The sequence below is a fragment of the Budorcas taxicolor genome, chromosome 1 (genome assembly GCF_023091745.1).
Source record: "Budorcas taxicolor isolate Tak-1 chromosome 1, Takin1.1, whole genome shotgun sequence".
Taxonomy (NCBI): domain Eukaryota; kingdom Metazoa; phylum Chordata; class Mammalia; order Artiodactyla; family Bovidae; genus Budorcas; species Budorcas taxicolor.
Genome location: NC_068910.1, coordinates 65369190 through 65380817, shown reverse-complemented (window position 1 = coordinate 65380817; position 11628 = coordinate 65369190). Strand labels below are relative to the sequence as shown.

General features: G+C 53.1%; 2 pseudogenes; both read right to left on the bottom strand.

The window, feature by feature from the left end:
• Positions 1–275: 275 nt before the first annotated feature.
• Positions 276–394, bottom strand: LOC128058582 (uncharacterized; annotated as a pseudogene).
• A 4571-nt stretch (positions 395–4965) lies between these two features.
• Positions 4966–5074, bottom strand: LOC128057959 (uncharacterized; annotated as a pseudogene).
• Between the last annotated feature and the right edge of the window lie 6554 nt (positions 5075–11628).

Below are 11628 nucleotides of genomic sequence, written 5' to 3'. Positions count from 1 at the left end.
CTGGGGCTGGGGTCATCTGGTTCCCTGTAAGCCGAATGGCTTACAGAGTGGCTCGCGGGCCACGCGTCAGGAGTTGGAGCCCCAGCCAGCCACCCGGGGAGGGGCTGTGGCTGCGGGGACCCAAAACTTGGGACGCCGCTGCCTGCGAGGGCCACCGGCGGCTGGAAGGCAGGTGAAGGCTCTGAGCGCGGTGGGGTGCGAGGAGCCAGGGGGAGGTGGGGCTTACGGAGGTAGCCGCGCCAGGGGCCGGGGGATAAAGGAGAGGGGAGGCTAAAAGCCTACAGCACCCGGTATTTCCAGGTGGTCTCCCATCCACGTAATAACCAGTCCTGACCCTGCTTCGTTTTCGAGATCAGACGAGATCGGTCGCGTTAAGGGTGGTATGGCCGTAGACGGAGGTGGCTGCAGCCCTAAAGAGCCCTGTGCTGCGTCTCCCTTTTGCTCAGACCTGCCTGCCGATCGGGCCAGCTGGCCGCACCTCTCCACGGGCCGCACGCTGTACTTGAGCTGCACGACCCGCGACCGGAATCCGGCCTGCCAGGGTCGGCAGCCCGGTGGCCAGCCGATGCCACCCGGCCCTGCAACACCACCACCCCCGGTCAGCATCCGTCTGGCCTGGTCCGCGGGCCGGAGCGCTTCCTGGACCCCAAGCGGGTGGCTGGGCGTGCACGCCTGCGTGGGCTGGGGGATGGGGTGAGAGGCACGGAAATCTGGGCGCTCTCCCACCCTGGGCCTCTGCAGGCCAGCCCCCCCCCCGCCCCCATTCGCTGCTCAGGGCCTCGAGGCCGCGAGGTGTCTGGTTTGGCAGCCCGCAGCTGACCGCGGCTCAAGGTCTTGTGAGCCTCTGCCGGCCTATGCGCAGCCCAGCCGCATCCCGGAGTGCCCTTCCTGTCGGGCACCTGCCCGGTGCCCAAATGCACGGGGAGCCACCAGCGTGGTCCACTGGAGAGCGTCAGCCCCGCCCCTTCGCCCTAAGGAGGCCCCCTTGCCCCACGCCGCCTGCCAAGCACAGGACCTTCCTGAGAGTGCAGTTGAGCGACAGGCAGGCACACGGACAGACACACAGACACTCGCACGCACTCACACCAAGTGAGACAGCCAGCCAGAGCACGTTCGTCAGCCAGAGCCAGAGTCATAGCACCTGCGGGAGGCTGGGGCAAGAGGAAGGGACGGGAGGCCTGGTGTCAGGAGACAAAAAGCGAGAAAGAAACGAAGGTTCAGAGACAGACTCGAAGATGGCAAGAGGGAGACAGACACGCATGCACACACACACACGCACACAGACACACATACACAGGCAGGCATAGACAGACAGAGGGAGACACAGACCGACTGACAGATGGAAAACAGGAGACAGACATGGGAGAGAGGATGGCATCCGATCAAAGACAGACCCACTGGCACAGACCGTGACACACCTCAGAGAGAGGCCATGCTTTTCCAAGGGAGGGGGCGTCAGCCTTGGGTGGGTCCCCGGCTGAATGTGTTGCCCTGGGGCTGGCAGTCACCCGTGGCGTCCCTAAGACTTCTTCGCAGCCTAGGTCTCAAAGCTCCCCTTCGGCTTGGCTACCTTAGGCAAGACCCAGACCCCATCCCCAGGCCAGAGGGTGAGTGTGGGAGAGTGTGTGTGAGTGTGTCGGTGGGCGAGGGTGTGGTCGGGTTGACTGGGGGCCGGGTGGCTACCCAGAAAGGAGAGGGGAGTGTGTGGACGTCGGGGGATGGGAAGCCTGTGTGATCCTCTTGATGCTTCTCTCCCCTCTTTCTCCATCTCCATTACCTGGGGTTTCCTGCTCTTGACCTGTCTTGGCGCCGGATGGTGTGTGTGTGTTTGTTTCTCTGGGTGTGAGTGCGTGTGCGCCAGAGTATGCTGTCCTGTGCGAGTTTGGGGCTGGGATTAGGGGTTGGGCTCGGGGTGGGGTTGGGGCTGGGGCAGCCTCTGGGATTGCCTGGGGCTTGCCAATGGAGCCTCAGACAGAGACTGGATGGTCATCTGGGTTCCTGGAAGCTGAATGTGAAGGGGCTCGCGTGCTGCCTGGAGGCAACCCAGGTCTTTGTCTGGAGCCAGGGCCCCTACCACCCACCCAGGGAGGGGCAGGGGCTGCAGGGACCCAACAGTTTTGACGCCGGTGCCTGAGAGGCCCGCCGGCTGGCTGGCCGGCCAGCCGGCCGGCTGGCCAACCTAAAGGCAGGCGACGACTTTGAGTGTGGTGGGGTGCCATGGTCAGGGGCGGGTGGGGTTGGCGGCGCCAACCACGCCTGGGGGGCGGGGGCTAAAGGAGAGGGGAGGCAAAAAGATGACAGCACCCGGAATTCCCAAGGGGTCTCTCATCCAATTACTAACCAGTGCCGACCCTGCTTAGCTTCTGAGATCAGACGAGATTGGGCATGTTCAGCGTGGTATGGTTGTAGACAGAGGTGGCTGCTGCCAGGCGCTTAAGAGCCCTCCTTTTGGTTCTGGCCTGCCCCTCGGGAGAGCCGAGCGCACTTCTCCCCAGACCAAGCTCTGTACATGCGCAGCGACTGAACTCGGGCCAGGCAGGGCCGGCAGCGCAGCGGCGGATGGAAGCCGCCCCGCCCCCGCACACCGCCATCCGTGGCCAGCACCCGGCCTCGGGCCCAGAGGGCCTCCGGGACCACTGAGCGGCCTGCCGGGCGTGCGTGCGTGCGGGGGCTGGGGGTTGGGTTGAGGGCTGCAGAGGTCTAGGCGCTCTCCAACCCTGGGCTTCTGGAGCCAGGCCCCCGTTGGGCTGCACCCAACCCCCATCCGTTTCGCTGCTCAGGGCCAGTTGGCCTCGGAGTTTTGTGGCTTCGGGGCCCACCGCTGCCCGCCACCCATGGTCCCCCGAGCCTCCTGCGGGCCTATGCGCAGCCTAGCCGGGGCCCTGAGCGCCGCTCCTGCCCGGGCACCGGCCCAGTGCTCTGACCCACCGGGAGCCGCAAGTTAGGTCGAACAGAGCGCGTCGGCCCCGCCCCTTCACCCTACTGAGGCCCCCTTGCCCCCGCGCCGCCCGCCAAGCATAGGACTTCCCTGAGAGGGCAGAGGAGCGACAGGCAGGCCGTTGGACAGACACACAGACACTCGCACGCACCCACGCGAAGTGAGACAGCCGGCTGCCGCAAGCTCGTCAGCCAGAGCCAGATCCACAGCTCCTGTGAGAGCCCAGGCCAGAGGAAGGGGTGGGAGGCCGGGTGTGAGGAGACGCAGAGGCAGAAAGAGACGAAGGTTCAGAGACAGACTCGGAGGCGCCGAGAGGGAGATGCAGGTGAGAGAGTAACAGGCAGGAAGGCCAGGGGCCTCCAAAGGGAGGAAGCAGCCTGCAAGTGCGGCAGAAGGAAACAAACTAGCGATGTTTTTCTCCTTCTCTATTCCAATTTAAAAGGAGGTTTCTCTTAAAATACTGTTGCTGTAATGACATCTGGTTTCACCTGAAGTTAACTATTCTCAAAACCTTGAGTTAACCAATGCATTTTTCTTATGGAAATGTTTGTCTTAAAGCTATGTTAATGTACTATGCATTTACCCCAGACTCTGTCTTCAAGTCGGCTCTGCCTAATGGCAAACTTGACAAACCAGTATGTTATACTCTGATATTGTTCCCCTAATCTATGTAAAAGAAACTATTTGCATAGTAATCTGCCCTTCTACAAGTTTCAAGTCAATCGTTTTATGGCCCAGGATGAACCATCTGGTGCTGAGATTATCCCAAAATGCATTTTATGGATGAGGGGCCTGGTGCCATTTTGAGTTTTAAGACATTGCTTTCTTTCATTAAAAGTCTGCTAGTGACTATATAACACCCAGCTGAAGACTAGCAGGGGTGGGGGGGTACTCTTTCTATCCCCTTCTGATGCCTGTCAGAAGCTTTCTCTACCTCTTTTATATTTATTTAAAGCTTTATTACACAAATGCTCTGAGCGATCAAGCCTCGTCTCTAGCCCCAAATTGAATTCTTCTTCTCCTGAGGCCAAGCATTCCAGCGTCTTTTCGTTCAGCAACAACCTTTCACAGGTAGACAGACATGCACGTGCACACACACGCGTGTGTACACACACACACATTCGGAGGTAGAGACAGAGACAGGGAGACACAGAGCGAGTGACAGAGAGACAGAATACGGGAGACAGACACGGGAGAGAGGATGGCATCCGATCCGAGACAGACACACTGACACAGACGGTGACACAACTCAGAGAGAGGCCATGTGGAAGTAGCAGCTTCCCCAAGGTAGGGGGCATCAGCCTTGGGCCAGGCTCCAGCAGGATGTGGTGCCCTGGGGCTGGCAGTCACCTGTGGGGTCCCCAAGACTTCTTAGCAGGCGAGGTCTCCAAGGTCCCCTTCGGCTTGGCTACCTTAGGCAAGACTCAGACCCCGCCCCCAGGCCAGAGTGTGAGTGTGAGTGTGAGTGTGTGTGTGAGTGTGTCGGTGGGCGAGGGTGTGGTCGGGTCGACTAGGGGCCTGGTGGATACCCAGAATGGAGGGGGGAATGTGTGGAGGTCGGGGGATGGGAAGCCTGTGTGGTCCTCTTGCTGTCTGTCTCTCCCTCTTTCTCCGCCTCCTTTACCTGGGGTTTCTGGCTCTTGACCTATCTCAGAGGCTGGGGTGTGTGTGCCTGCGAGGATGGTGCTGGGGTTGGGGCAGCCTCCGGGATTGCCTGAGGCTTGCCAAGGAAGCCTCAGACAGAGACAAGATGGTCATCTGGGTTCCTGGAAGCTGAATGCGGAGGGGCTTGCTGGCCGCGCCGAGGCAACCCAGGTCTGCGGCGGGAGTCCGGCTCGGCCACCCACCCGGGGAGGGGCTGGGGCTGCGGGGACCCAAGAGTTGGGACGCCGCTGCCTGCGAGGGCCGCCGGCTGGAAGGCAGGCGACCCCTCTGAGCGCGGTGGGGTGCTAGGGGCCAGGCACTGGTGGGGGCTTGAGGCGCCAGCCGCACTGGGGGGCCGGGGCTAAAGGAGAGGGGACGCAAAACGCCTACAGCAGCCGGTAGTCTCAGGCGGTCTCCCATCTAAGTACTAACCCGCCCCGACCCTGCTTAGCTTCCGAGATCAGGCACCTTCAGGGTAGTATGGCCACAGACGGAGGCGGTTACCACCAGGCGCCCTAAAAGCCCTGCTCTGCGCCTCCCTTTCGCTCAGACCTGCCTGCCGGTTGGGCCAGCCGGCCGCACCTCTCAACAGGCCTTGCACTGTACCTGAGCCGCAAGAGCCGCGACCGACTCCGCCTGGCCAGGGTCGGCAGCCCGGTGGCCGGCCGACGCCGCCCCGCCCCTGCACACCGCCACCCCCGGCCAGCACGGCCAGCACTCGCCTGGCCCAGGAGGGCTCCCGGCACCCCAGGCGGGCGCCCGGGCATGCGTGCGTGCGTGCCGGGGCTTGGGGTTGGGGTGGGGGTCGAGGAGGTCTCGGCGCTCTCCCGCCCTGGGCCTATCCAGGCCCGCCTCGCTCGGCGGCTCCCTCCCCCGCCCCGATCCTGTTCTCTGCTCAGGACCATGTGGCCCCGGAGGTGTCTGGCTTCGGGGCCTGCTGCTGCCTGCGGCCCGCGGTCCTCTGAGCTTCCTCCGGGCCTAGGCACAGCCCAGCCGGGGCTTGGAGCGCCCATCCTGCCCAGTATCTGCTCGGTGCCCAAATGCAACCCGAGCTACCAGCGCAGTAGACCGGAGAGCGTCAGCCCCGCCCCTTCGCCCTACCGAGGACCCCCTCGGCCCACGCCGCCTGCCAAGTACAGGACCTTCCGGAGAGAGCAGATGAGTGACGGGCAGGCACACGGACAGACACACAGCCACTCGCACTCACCCACACCAGGTGAGACAGCCGGCCGAGGCAAGTTCGTCAGCCAGAGCCAGAGTCCTAGCACCTGTGAGAGGCCGGGGCCAGAGGAAGGGACGGGAGACACAGAGGCAGAAAGAGGCGAAGGTTCAGAGACGGACTCGAAGACTGCGAGAGGGAGATGCAGGCAGACAGACATGTCCGCGTGCACACACGTGCACGCATACTCACACAGAGAGGCACAGATGGAGAGACAGAAACACAGAGCAACTGACAGACAGAAAACTGGAGACCGACACGGGAGAGAGGATGGCATCCGATCCGAGACAGACACACTGGCACAGATCTTGACACACCTCAGAGAGAGGCCATGCAGAAGAAGCAGCTTCTTCAAGGGAGGGGGAGTCAGCCTTGGGCCCGGCCCCAGCGGGGCTGGCAGTTACCCGTGGGGTCCCCAAGACTTTTTCACAGCAGAGGTCTCAAAGGTTCCCTTCGGCTTTGCTACTTAAGGCAAGACCTAGCCCCTACCCCTAGGCCAGAGGGTGAGTGTGTTGGTGGGTGAGGGTGTGGTCGGCCAACTGGGGGCCAGGTGGATACCCAGAAAGGAGGGGGCAGGGTGTGGAGGCCGGGGTTTGGAAGCCTGTGTGGTCCTCTTGCTGTCTCTCTCCCTCTTTCTCCATCTCCCTTACCTGGGGTTTCAGGCTCTTGACCTGTCTGGGTGGCAGGATGTGTGTGTGTGTGTGTGTGTGTGTGTGTGTGTGTGTGTGTTTGCATGCGAGGGGCTGGGTGTGAGACTGGGGCTGGCAGGATGTGTGTGTGTGTGTGTGTGTGTGTGTGTGTGTGTGTTTGCATACGAGGGGCTGGGTGTGAGACTGGGGCTGGCAGGATGTGTGCGTGTGTGTGTGTGTGTGTGTGTGTGTGTGTGTGTGTTTGCATACGAGGGGCTGGGTGTGAGACTGGGGCTGGGCTTGGGCATGGGCTTTGGGCGGGGCGGGCCACAGTTCAAGTTTCTTCTATGGACTCTCTTATTTTTACATTTATCGAGTCTTCTACTTAAGAGTGGCCTCCTCTATGTTTTACATGCTTGCTCTCCCTTTTCTAATTTTCTGTTCCTGTTATTTTGTAGGTTAAGTTAGGAATGTTTATAGTCTTGATACCCACTAGATAAATTTTAAAACAACACACAATGATAAAAACCCAAAAAACCTGAAATAAAAGGATCGGAAAGTTCTTTATTTAATTTTTGTGAACTGAATGTTGGTGAGAAATTATTTCCTCCTTATATAGGTAATACTCATTTCATATATTGTTTTCCTAAAATGAAAGTATCACCATAATTAAGATTATCATTCATTAATATTGTTCTTTCAGGCAGCTTTAGAATTTGGAAATATTCATTTCCAAATGAATATTAAAGGAAAAATACATTTCCTTTATTTAACAAATATATATATATACACACACATACATACATACACTGGGCAGTCATATTGTGCTAGACAGTATGTTAAGTGCTGAGTGATACAACGATCATTAAATCCTGTTTCTGCCTTTCCATGACTCACTGACTAAGCACAGGAACACACAGAGATACAGTACTTTGGGTGCATCAAGTGTGCAGTGACTTATCACCTTGGCAAGGGATGAAGAGAGAGAAATTGATAGGAGGATTGATCTGAATCCTGAAGATCATAGGACCCTTCAACCCCAGGTTAAAGTTTTGTTTTCCTTAAGGAAAATAAAAGGGGTATTCTTGGAGCTAGCATTTTGTTTAAATTTTCTAATTATTTCCAAATTTGAAATTTGAGAGTCTTAGCAGGATTCCTGTTGAGGAGGTAAGTGCGTTTTGTTGACTTCCAAGCAGAAATTTTTCCTGTGTGGTTAGTTGCTTTACTATGGCCATCATCTTTATTCTATTTAATTGAAGTATAGTTGGTTTTTAATGCTGTATTAACTTCTGCCATACAGCAAAGTGACTCAGTTATACATATGTATGTATATATATGTGTTTTGTTGTTCAGCCACTGTATACATTCTTTTCAGTATTCTTTTCGATATAGCTTATACCAGGATATACCAGAATCTGGTTCTCTGTGCTATGTAGTAGGACCTTCTTATTTATCCGTTCTGTATGTAATAGCTTATATCTGCCAACCCCAACCTCTCACTCCATCTCTCACGTCCATACATGACTACTGGAAAAACCATAGCCTTGACTAGATGGACATTTTTTGACAAAGTAATGTCTCTGCTTTTTAATATGCTATCTAGGTTGGTCATAACTTTCCTTCCAAGGCGTAAGCGTCTTTTAATTTCATGGCTGCAATCACCATCTGCAGTGATGTTGGAGCCCCCAAAAATTAAGTCTGACACTGTTTCCTCTGTTTCCTCATCTATTTCCCATGAAGTGATAGGATCAGATGCCATGATCTTCGTTTTCTGAATGTTGAATTTTAAGCCAACTTTTTCACTCTCCTCTTTCACTTTTACCAAGAGGCTTTTTAGTTCCTCTTCACTTTCTGCCATAAGGGTGGTGTCATCTGCATATCTGAGGTTATTGATATTTCTCCCGGCAATCTTGATTCCAGCTTGTGCTTCTTCCAGCCCAGCGTTTCTCATGATGTACACTGCATAGAAGTTAAATTAGCAGAGTGACAATATACAGCCTTCTCGTACTCCTTTTCCTATTTGGAACCAGTCTGTTGTTCCATGTCCAGTTCTAACTGTTGCTTCCTGACCTGCATACATGCTTCTCAAGAGGCAGGATGAACCTAATATGTACTACCTTGTTGCGTTGTAATTTCCTTCTTGATTTTCTTGTTGACCCGTTGGTTTTTTAGTAGCATATTGTTTCAGTTCAGTTCAGTTGCTCAGTCATGTTCAGCTCTTTGCAACCCCATGGACTGCAGCATGCCAGGCCTCTCTGTCCATCACCAACTCCTGGAGTTTACTTCAACTCATGTCTATTGAGTTGGTGATGCCATCCAACCATCTCATCCTCCGTCGTCCCCTTATCCTCCTGCCTTCAATCTTTCCCAGCATCAGGGTCTTTTCTAGTGGGTCAGTTCTTTGCATCGGGTGGCCAGTGTATTGGAGATTTAGCTTTGGCATCAGTCCTTCCAATGAGTATTCAGGATTGATTTCCTTTAGGATGGACTGGTTGGATCTCCTTGCAGTCCAAGGGACTCTCGAGTCTTCTCCAACACCACAGTTCAAAAGCATCAACTCTATGGTGCTCAGCTTTCTTTATAGTCCAACTCTCACATCCATACATGACTAGTGGAAAAACCATAGCTTTGACTAGATGAACCTTTGTTGGCAAAGTAATATCTCTGCTTTTTATTATGCTGTCTAGGTTGGTCATACCTTGTCTTCCAAGGAGCAAGCATCTTTTAATTTCATGGCTGCAGTCACCATCTGCAGTGATGTTGGAGCCCCCCAAAATAGCCTGTCACTGTTTCCACTTTTCCCCACTATTTGCCATGAAGTGATGGGACTGGATGCCATGATCTTAGTTTTCTGAATGTTGAGTTTCAAGCCAACTTTTTCACTCTCCTCTTTCACTTTCATCAAGAGGCTTTTTAGTTCCTCTTCCCTTTCTGCCATAAGGGTGCTGTCATCTGCATATCTGAAGTTATTGACATTTCTCTTGGCAATCTTGATTCCAGCTTGTGCTTCTTCCAGCCCAGCGTTTCTCATGCTGTACTCTGCATATAATTTAAATAAGCACGGTGACAATATACAGCCTTGTCGTACTCCTTTTCTTATTTGGAACCAGCCTGTTGTTCCATGTCCCGTTCTAACTGTTGCTTCCTGACCTGCATATAGGTTTCTCAAGAGACAGATCAGGTGGTCCCCTTCCTATATCCGCTTGCTTTAGTCTGATAGTCATACAGGCTCAAACATGTTCTAAAAAAAGAAAAAGAATATGCATATTCTTATTCTCCTTGCTCACATTTTATGATTATGATGTCCCTATTTTACATCTTCATGTTTATCCTTTTGCTGGTCCTTGTGTTATCATTGCTTTCACAAATACTTTTTTTTTCTTTATTTTTATGTGTGTGTGTGTGTGTGTGTGTGTGTGTGCTAAGTTGCTTCGATCATGTTCAACTATATGTCTCTGTGGACTGCAGCCTGCCAGTCTCTTCTGTCCATGGGATTCTCCAGGCATGAATTCTGGAGTGGGTTGCCATGCCCTCCAAGGGAACTTTCCAACCCAGGGTTTGACCCCAGGTCTCATATCTCTTGCACTGGCAGGCAGGGTTTTTACCAGTAGCACCAGCTGGGAAGTGCTTTTGATCTGTATACTGGCTGATTTAAATAATTTCCTTCCCAATTGTGATTTCCTCTTTCAAATAGCATCTTGCTTCTTTATTCTGTAGAGATGACCTTTTGATATTTCTTTTAGAATAGGCTTAGTATTCTTTTAGTTTTTGCTTGTCTGAGAAATTATTATTTCTCTTCCTGTTCTAAATGATAATCTTGCTGGCTAGAATATTCTAGGTTGCAGATTTTCCTCTTTGAATGCTTTGAATATATTTTGCTGCTCCCTTTTCTCTAGAAAACTTTATCAGTGTTTCCATAGAGAAGTCAGCTGATAGCCTTATGGAGGTTCCCTTGTAATGAGCTGTTTGCTTGTCTCTTGCTGGGTTTGAAATCCTCCCTTGGACTTTTGCCATTTTTATTATGTCTTGATGTCTGTTTGGGACCCTCTGTGCTTCCTGTTCTGGATATCTGTTTCCTTCTTTAGGTTTGGGAAGTTTTCAACCAGAATTTCTTCAAATATGTTTTCAATCTCCTTTTCTCTTTCTTCTCCTTTTGGAATGCCTGTTGTCGTAGAATACCCTGTTTTATATTATCCCATATGCTGTGCTCTACTTAGCCACTCAGTCTTGCCCAACTCTTTGTGACCCCATGGACTGTAGCCCACCAGGCTCCTCTGTCCATGGGGATTCTCCAGGCAAGAATACTGGAGTGTGTTGCCATGCCCTTTTCCAGGGGTCTGTGAATCCAGGGATCAAACCCAGATCTTCTGCATTGCAGATGGACTCTTTACTGTCTGAGCCACCAGGGAAGGTGGGGGCAGTGGTTGGCTCCCTGTTGGCAGTCCCTTGGTGAAGGTGGCTGGCTGCACCAGGGGGATGAGGACAGTGATCGGGGCTGTGTCACGGGACCCTTGTTGGTGGGCTGCTTATGCTCCCAGGAATGTGGGGGCAGCAACTCGTATCTGCTCTCAGGACCCTCTGCAGTGGCAGAGGGAAGCCCATATCATCCTGTAGGTTTCTTATATTTCATTTTTTTCTTTTCATTTGACTTTCTGTCTGCTATTTTGATTGGGTTATTGTCTGCTATTTTGATTGGGTAATTTCCATTATTCTATCTTCCAGATCACTTATTCTTTCTTCTGTATTTGTCATCCTGCTATTCATTCTCATGAGCTCAGTTTTCATCTCAGCAAATAAGCTGTCTAATTTTTCTTGGCTCCTCGTTATAGTTTCTAGTTCCTTTCTACAGTTATCTGCATTTCTGTTGATAGCCTTTCTTAATTCTTTCAGTATTTCATTACTTCCATTATTAGACTGAAGACGTCTGTTTCATTGTTCTTTCAGGGGAATTCTCTTGATCTTTTAACTAAGAGTGGTTCCTCTGCTTCTTCATTTTTATATTTCACTTCCTCTGTGAGTTTAGGAGAAACCAATCTACTGTAGTCTTGGAGGACTATGTATATGTGGGAGCATCCCTTCGTAGCGTGTGTGGGCTTAATTTTTTGGAGGGGTGAGGGCTGGTTTTGCTGTCTCTTTTTTCAGCATGTGCTGGCTGTGATCCCCTTGATAAGGGGTGCACAGGTGCACGGCCCATGCGC